The sequence below is a fragment of the Gossypium hirsutum genome, chromosome A01 (assembly GCF_007990345.1).
Source record: "Gossypium hirsutum isolate 1008001.06 chromosome A01, Gossypium_hirsutum_v2.1, whole genome shotgun sequence".
Lineage (NCBI taxonomy): Eukaryota > Viridiplantae > Streptophyta > Magnoliopsida > Malvales > Malvaceae > Gossypium > Gossypium hirsutum.
In genome coordinates, this window is record NC_053424.1 from 37,154,243 (window position 1) to 37,162,976 (window position 8,734).

The following is an 8,734-nucleotide window of genomic DNA, read 5'->3' on the forward strand; positions in this document are numbered from 1 at the left end:
CATACCTCAATCTAGTTACATGCATGGCCAAACTTCCTCCTAATTCTCTTCCAAACCAAACATGAAGCAAGAACTCCTTCCTCCTCCCTTAGAATTTTCGGTCAAAAGAGGATGAAAAAGGATGAACAAGTTTTTCTTTTCCTTTCTTTAGCTCACGGCAATGGGGGGGGGGGAAACAACCACTCATTTTTTTGTTTTTCCTTTCTTTATTACCCATACTCCTTATTTTATTTTTTTCCTACATACCTCACTAGGCCAACATGTTCCCAACATGTTTCCACCCATAGCATGGCCAACCACTAGCTCAAATTTTGGGTAATTTGACATGCAAACCCATCATTTTCACAACATGCATTAATAGACCATTTTAAATTAGCCTATCATATTTTCACCATGTCTCATATCGATCCCTATTTAATAATTTCTCATGCAATTGGCAAAATTGGAGAATGAAACTTCCACATACTCATGTACACACATAATAAGCATAGAATATGGAAATTAATTATTTTTATGACTCGGTTTTGTGGTCCCGAAACCACTTCCCGACTAGGGTCAATTTTGGGCTGTTACAACTTGGGAACAAATGATTGAAATTTTTTTATTAAAATATTTTTTGCCGGCTAAAACGGCTAAATTACGTAATGATATATCTTCTTTGTGTAGATGGATTTAGAAACACTCTACGATGCATGGGAGAGATACAAGGACCTTTTGCGAAGATGCCCTCATCATGGGTTACCACTCTGGCTACAGGTCCAAATGTTTCACAAAGGCTTGAACCCTCCGACTCGGTAGATGGTTGACACAGCTGTTGGCAGAACCATAAATAATAAGACACCTGAAGATGCCTATGAATTTATAGAGGAGATGTCACTAAATAACTATCAGTGGCAAGTCATGAGGATAAAGCCAACTAAAATAGTTGGCGTTTATAACGTCAATTCGGTCACCATGCTTTCTAATCAGGTAGAACTCTTGAATAAGAAAATTGATGGTTTTCTTAGTTCTTCACAGGTTCACCTAGTAATGCAGTGCGAAGCAAGTGGAGGTGGATCAAGCAATTTAGAATACCTACCTTATGGCCACAACATGGAGAATGAAAAGTTAAATTACATGGGTAACAATCCTCGATCTCAAATCAAAACAATCCTTATAGAAATACTTACAATGTAGGTTGGAGGAACCACCCCAATTTTTCATTGGGAGGCCAAGGAAATCAGAGACCACCACCCCCTCCAAGCTTTCAGCAACCACCGTACCAGTAGGAGAAAAAGCCGATCCTTGAGGAGATGCTAACCAAATTCATCTTAGTGTCAGAAACTCATTTTTAGAATACCGAGATGGCACTCAAAAATCAACAAGCATCAATCCAGGGGCTCGAAACTCAGATTGGACAGCTCGTCAAGTTAATTATCGAATGACCACAAGGTAGCCTACCAAGCAACACTGAATCTAACCCAAGGGAGCAGCTCAACGCAATTGCCATTCAAGATGAGGAAGGGTTAGTTGCAAAACCAAGGCCAGAAACGGTGGTAAGCAAAGGTAAGAATGAGGTAGGCCAAAATGACCCAAAGCCGGTGAGTATAGAATATAAACCTCGTGTGCCATACCCCAATGCGACAAGGAAAGACCAATCAGACGAACGATTTGGTAAATTCCTTAAACTTTTAAAGAAACTACATATTAACTTACCATTTATTGAAGCCCTTTCGCAGATGCCAAACGCAATTAAGTTTTTAAAAGAGCTTTTAACAAATAAATGAAAGCTGGATGAGGTGTCGCATGTGGAGTTGAATGCAGTTTGCTCAGCCATATTACAGAATAAGCTACCTAAAAAATTGAAGGATTTAGGGAGTTTTACCATTCCTTGTTTAATTGGTAGTTTAGATGTTCATAATGCATTGGCTGACTTAAGGGCAAGCATTAATGTTATGCCTTATAAAATGTTTAAACAGCTAGGTCTTGGGAAACCCAAACAAGCTAGGATGAGCATTCAATTGGCTGATAAAACCATTAGATTTCCTAGGGGTATCATTGAAGATGTTCTTGTTAGAATCGATAAATTTATATACCCAGTAGACTTTGTTGTTCTAGATATGGAAGAGGATAGTAAGGCACCTTTAATTTTAAGACGACCCTTTTTAGCGACTACTAGAACCATTATTGATGTTGGTACAGGTGAACTCACACTTCATGTGGGAGAGAAAGAATCACCCTTCAAGCTCGTAATTCGAGTGACACATCAATAATTGAAGGTGGTTGTATAAATCATTCTACTAGTACTGATCATGTGGTGACACCCTCTATGCAGGAAACAGTTTCAAAGAACACATATGAGCAATATTCAAACAACAACAAAGGACCTATCTATGAAGAACAAAGGCTACAAATCGAGGAGCAAGATGAATGGCAGACACAAAAATTGAGAACACCAGATAAATTGAAACTGAGCTAGGACAAGCTCAATACCTCACCAAATAAACTTAAGGTTGGAGACAAAGTACTACTAGATGCAGCAGATCATCGCATTGCCACTCCTGAACCTAATGAAGAAATTCTTCTTACGGTACTCAATATTTTCCCATATGGCACAATCAAGGTAATTCATCCCAAATTCGGCACATTTAAGGTAAACAATACCCGTCTTAAACCTTATGTTGATAAAGTTGATAGCAAGGATGAGGAGTGTAAACTCCTCGCACTACCTTGACCATGTAGAATAGAGGTAAGTCGAGCTTAGACTATAAATAAGTGCTTCTCAGAAGGCAACCCAAGCACTAACAGTGTTGATTTCTTTAAAATTTTAGTTTTTAACATCTAACATACTAGTCGAATCATAGAACTAGACTTTCTAAAGACCACACGGCCAGGCACACGGGCGTGCATTAAGCCGTGTGAAAACAGGGCAAGATTTTTTCCCCAACACGGGATGCGATAAGTTGCCATGGCCGTGCAACATGGCCGTAGGCGAAACTGCCAAAACAATATGGGCGTGAGACACGCCCGTGCCTCGAAACTGTGGTTGAAACTGATAATGTAACACAGGCGTGCGACACGCCTGTGCCACCCACCCGTGGTCGATACTGTCAAAACAAACACGGGCGTGGACCTATGTACACGGGCGTGGGAGAAGCGAACGAAGCAAGACACAGCCGTGTGCACCCACACGCCCAAAGAACACAAGCGTGGGCCAAATGTCAGACGCGCCCAAATTCAAAATTCGCAAAACACACGGGTAAAAATTAGGCCACACGGGCGTGTCCCACAGCCGTGTGCCCCAAAATCTATATAAACCCCTCACTATTCATCATCTCCTTCCTTAAAAATCCCTAACCCTAGCCGCTGCAACTTCACATGCCCTACGCCCATGCCTGTGCGCCGCCTACAACACCAATTCTGATGCCCAAAGCTCCTTTCTTTTTCATTTTTTTTACTCTTTTCTCTCTATTTTCTTTAAATATGTTGCTTATTTCATGATTTCTCTGCTCTATTGAACCATTTTGAATGAATATTCATAGTTAGAATATTAAAATACTCATGCTTGTTTATAAAATTTTTGTCATTTTAGTTACTCCATTATGCTATACTTTTTCATTTTTCCTTGTTCCATGAAATTTATGCTTACCAACATGCATTCAATCATATTCCTATTACATTATTCCCATAATCCTATAACTTGATATATTTAGTAGTTTTGTTTACTTCATCCATTACGTAAGTTTCATGAAATATTCCTATTTAGTTTTGTGCTTCCGTGCTATTTTTGGGACGTATTGGTTGAACTTCGATTTTTCAACGCAGGTACAATGTCATCCTCACGTGGTAAGAAGACTGTTATTCTGGCCTCGAAGAAGAGGAAAGGAGCAGCGTCATCCTCGGGTCTTACCAGGAGATTAGGCACTCGTTCCTCACGTTCCCTTGGAACCCTAGGAGGAATTATATCAGATATTACGAGCCCGACCCCTAGGTATAGACCGCTGCATTGACTGTGCCGCACTTGAACAGATTTATTTGGCTGACGCGGTCTGAGCCCTCCTGACGACTGACCTGTGAAGGCTCTTCTTTGATATCGTCGAGTCAACGTATCTAGAGTTTACATTGGAACTCTACCCGACATTCCATCTTCAGACTGTCATGATAAACTTCGACGATCCTAGAACGGTCCAGTTCCGCCTTGGTGTTCTAGTATGCCAGTTGAGCGTACCCGAGTTCGGGATTGCACTAGGGCTATACACGGAGGAATTCATGGACGATAATGAACTCAACACCCTCCACCGCCTCATCCACTACTCCCCCTCAAAATGCTGGAGGGACCTCATCCCTGCCTCGACCACCTACGATCCTAGCCGCTCCAAGGCATCGGCTCTCTCTCTATCCTTGAGGTATCTACACGCCATCTTAGCTCATGCTCTAACAGGGAGACGAGAGAGCACCAACGTCGTCACCACCCACGATGCTTATTTCTTATGGAGTATGGCAAATGGGCACCTCATCAACCTTGCCTACTTTATTGCCCTCGCCATTTTCTACTAGACGGAGCGGCACAGGAGAGGGGTCATCTCTATCGGGCCCTATGTGACTCGACTAGCTCGGCACTTCGGGCTCCTCAACACAGCAGCCCAATTATCCTCCCTCACTCTCATCAGCCAGATGTCCCCACAAGGTATCTCGAGCATGCTAAGTATAAGGATGATCGAGAAATGACGTGGCACCTACCCTCTTCAGTACCGCCTCATCCAGTCCACCGAGGAGGAGGATCCAGAGGACATTACTGATGATATCCCTCCACGGCATGTGGACCCACCATCTTAGCCACCACCCCCTCTCGTCCAGTTCATGTGGCGGCTTCATACGCTGACATCTCTGAGCGCCTTACTCGATTGGAGTAGCATTGTTTTCAGCGCTTTGATAAAATTGATGCTACTCTATAGCAGATTTGTCAGCACTTCCACATCTCATTTCCACCCCCACCTCGCGAACCATCTAGCGATGAAGATGTTTAAAAACTTTTATTTATTATTTTATGTTGTTACTTTTATTCTATTTTAAGACTACTTTTTATTTTTCTTTAAGCTTATTTTTATTAGGTTTTATAATTATTATTTTACAATTTTTAATTTCGGCCACTTCATTACAAGTAATTATTCTTCCTTATATATTTCCTAAAAAAGTTCCTGATTCTATCACAATTATAAAGAATTTCAAAGCTCACTATTACTCAGGAACTTGAAACTCCACTAGGAAAGGTTCTCCACGACTGCCATGCCCTGCTCGACCACGACCATAGCCAACTTGAGATATAATATTCTTTTGGCGCAGCATTTGTAGAACCTAACCTCTACCACCACCGAAGTATCCTCCTCCACCCTCATCATTGCTTTCACCGTTTATTCTCCATGACTCCAATTCAAGAAGTCCATGCATCATTCAAGAAGTTTCACTTCTCTCCCTATCTTATGATTATATATCTATCTTTATCAATATATCTTTCTTTGTACATTAAGGGCAATGTACATCTTCAGTGTGGGGGGTCTTTCATATTATCATTAGAAATCCCTGAATTTTGTCTTATTCTCACGTGAATCACTCATGTTACTATTAGAATGAATTTTGATTAATTTATGATTTTTATTGATATGTCTTGAATTAAAACATAGGTATTTATGCATTGATTGTTTAAACTTTAGGACATTAGGGAATCAAGCATGATAAGTTGATGTTTGAAGAATTAAAGACTTTTAGGTTGTTTCCCTAAGCTTAGGTATTATCTTGAGTTGAAATTCACAAGTTTGAACATCAAAAAGCCATAATTTTTGTGAGATCTTGAGCCTTCAGAGCATATTTTATTCCTTTCATGCTCACTTTCATTATGAGTGCGTCAATTTTGATTTGTTATTCTAGAACTTGCTTGATTATGCATGTCAAGACCAAACCATTTGATTTGATATGTCAAGATGATAAAGGCACTTAGGTTTAACCCATTCACTCCACAAAAGCCTACCTTCATAATTAACCTTTAGTGAACCCCTTTGAGCCCAAACTATTAATTGATTTACCCTCAATATTAACCCATAACCCATTATTGTTGAAATCCCCTAATTTGATCCCCCTATTTTTGTCGATATTTGATTTGAACTAATTGCTTAGCTATGTTTTGTTCTTCTATGTATTTGACTTGTTCTAAAAAAAATACTTCAATACATATTAGTAGTAATTCGTCATTTTTGAGCTTGAGTGTTAATTCCATATTTTGAGAAGAAGCTCACTTGTATTCAACTGATGACTAGTTATTTTTCTAGCTAGGTAATTTTTCAATTCAATCTCGATTCTAACATCTTCTTTCAGCTTGTGACCACACCCCCTAACCAAAGCCACGTTACGACCCTCTAAAAAGACCTTTTTGATTGATGTATCAGCTCAATATATAGTGGTGGAGATTTGATTTTCAAGCAAGCCTATGGTAATAACTTTTCATATTGACTAATGAGTGCTTTTATTGATGTCCTTAAACACCTTGAGTGATTTGAGTGAATCTTTAGTGAGGATGCTAAACTCTGGGATATTTTGATCAAAGATAATCACTTAAATGAGGGGAGACACCTATGTTTTCGTGATAAAATGCTCAAGTTGGAATGTTTGCAACTTTGATGTACTTTTAGTTGAATTTTCAATGTATGAGTACTTATGGATTATTTTGAGATATTATTGATAGGGATTATAAATTGAGAAGAATTTATTTTGATTATTAGTTGAGGATTTTTGCTTAAGAACAAGCAAATGCTTAAGTGTGGGGGTATTTGATAAACCATAATTATACATATTTTTATCCCATGCTTAGCACATTTATGGATAGTTTCTCCTTAGAATTGGTGAATTCGATGCTTCTAATCCTTTAATTTCATGTTTTATACTTAGGTGAGTATAGAAGAGTAAAAAGAGCGAGAAACGGGCTAAAAACGGAGAAAACGGACCCACGTGGGAAATCAACACAACCTGGACTTTCTCACACGGGCGTGCCACACGGCCGTTTCCCTTTGGCAGGATTGAAGCACGGCTTACACGGGTATACTACAAGCCCATGCTTGTTCAATAGCCTTGGCCACGGGCTGGAGTAATCGTACACGGGCGTGTCCCTACCGAGCCTAAGTATAACTCTATTCAGAAAAGGCCAATTTTGAGGGCTCTTAGGCATTTTAAAGCCTATTTAAACACCTAAGGAGGCACTTAGAAGGGGGCACAGAGTAGGAAGCAAGGTATTACTCAAGGAAAGCCGATTGATCCATCTCAGAAGTTGGATTCATCATCAAGACTAAAGATCTCCCTTCAAGTTCCTTCAGGGGTTTTGGGTTTTCTTATGTTTTGTTATCTTTATGCTTTTGAGATGTTTTCTTTCATAAGTATGAACTAAACCCCCTAAATACCTAAGGGGAATGAAACCTAAGACGAATCTTGTTATTATTATCTGAATTGTATGATAAATATTTGACTTGTTCTTAATTATCTGTTCTTAATTCTTGTTTTGATATTCCAGGATATTGATTCAAGTTAAGCTCTTATTCAGAGGAGGAATAGACCCTGTCTAAGAGTAAATTTTTCATAATTAAGCGGAGTTGATTGCACGCCTAGAGATATGGTGTTAAGATTTTGCTGGATTAGGGTGAAACCTAATAAGGGAATCCATAGATCGAGTTAATGCAATTCTGGGGTGTTAATTAGAAGGACATTTCAATTATTCAACCTAGGGTTAGACGTTATTAGTCTCAAGAGAGATAATAATATAACTTAGGGATTTCTACGGATCAAGTCAAATTAATAAATCGTCTGATTCAGAGTAAAATAATAAGTGAAATCTAGGTGGATTTTTCCTTAGATATTGTCTTAATCAATCGAATTTTCCCAAAAGTATTTTCCCAAATTTTCTTTCTGTGCATTCTTAGTTAGCAATTAGTTTAGATAACCAAACCTCTTAATTTTTAGGCTAAATAATAAAAAGGAAGTAAATACTAGTACTAAGAGTTCCTTTGGGTTCAACAATCCGGTCTTGCTGAACTATACTACTGTTCAATAGGTACACTTGCCTTAATCGTGATAATAAGTTAGTCTCAAGAACGATTCTTTCATAAATCTTTAAAACCTGTCACGAATATCACGTATCAATGAACATACTCACCTACCAAAATCTATTTATCTCTTAACTATATCTCTATGTCAATTCAACCAATTAAACAAATTTTAATAAGCAAAAGTGTTGATGCACATACATACTTATGAAATCAAAATAATCTCTTGTACATATCTCTATGCTAATTCAAACAATTAATTCAATATCATAAGCACATAAAAGATCAAGCGAGGTAACAATGTATTTCTACCTTGAAATTGTTTAATCACAATAATCTTGCAAGTTATGCAAGGGTAACGTATCGTTAGATACAGTTGCTAATTTAACCTTCAGCTACCTTAGATGATTAAACATGCACTGATTAAGTATCGTGTCAATTAATTACGATTTCAATCTGTTTAAATAATTAATTCATTAGTTACCTTACAATTGTAATGCAAGAATAACTTAGTAATGGTTTTACTTAATCAAACATCTTACCGAGGCCTATAACAACACAAACACAATTTTAATAACTCAAGTAGAGGAAATGCAATCAACCTAACACGAATTAAATTTAAGTCATATTAATTAAACTAAACATATCAGCATCACAAATATTCATAAACA

General features: G+C 38.3%; 1 non-coding gene across 1 annotated transcript; it reads right to left on the minus strand.

Moving 5' to 3' along the window:
- Positions 1-634: 634 nt before the first annotated feature.
- LOC121206631 (small nucleolar RNA R71) lies at positions 635-740 on the minus strand. The gene has a single exon (XR_005901699.1). It is a non-coding gene; the product is annotated as a small nucleolar RNA R71 (small nucleolar RNA).
- Between the last annotated feature and the right edge of the window lie 7,994 nt (positions 741-8,734).